Consider the following 513-nt stretch of genomic DNA (forward strand, 5'->3'; position numbering starts at 1 on the left):
GGCGACGCTCTGCCCACCAGGGGGCGATGCTCTGCCCCTCCGGGGCATTGCTCTGCCGCGACCAGAGCCACTCTAGCGCCTGGGGCAGAGGCCAAGGAGCCATCCCCAGCGCCTGGGCCATCTTTGCTCCAATGGAGCCTTGGCTGCGGGAGGGGAAGAGAGAGACAGAGAGGAAGGAGGGGGGGGGGGAGAAGCAAATGGGCGCTTCTTCTATGTGCCCTGGCCGGGAATCGAACCCGGGTCCCCCCGCATGACAGGCCGACGCTCTACCGCTGAGCCAACTGGCCAGGGCAAAACCAATTTTACCGTAAGCTAAATTGTATCTTATCAATGTTCTAATGAAACTGCATTGGATGGGACGGTGGTAAAGGACGGTGTTAGAGGACCTGCTGTGAGGGTTGCGCTGAAAGCCTCCGTGTTTGGGTTGTTTGTTAGGCAGCACTGTTTGTGCTGCATGGCTCAGGCCTCTTAGACTGGAAGGAAGCTTGTCCCAGACAGACTAGGTCACCCTGA

The 513-nt window shown here is 59.1% G+C and overlaps 1 non-coding gene across 1 annotated transcript; it reads right to left on the minus strand.

Annotated features, from left to right (window-relative positions):
• Positions 1–215: 215 nt before the first annotated feature.
• On the minus strand, positions 216–292 carry TRNAD-GUC (transfer RNA aspartic acid (anticodon GUC)). Its single transcript has one exon. It is a non-coding gene; the product is annotated as a tRNA-Asp (tRNA).
• Positions 293–513: the final 221 nt, after the last annotated feature.

This window comes from Saccopteryx bilineata, chromosome 11 (assembly GCF_036850765.1).
Source record: "Saccopteryx bilineata isolate mSacBil1 chromosome 11, mSacBil1_pri_phased_curated, whole genome shotgun sequence".
Lineage (NCBI taxonomy): Eukaryota > Metazoa > Chordata > Mammalia > Chiroptera > Emballonuridae > Saccopteryx > Saccopteryx bilineata.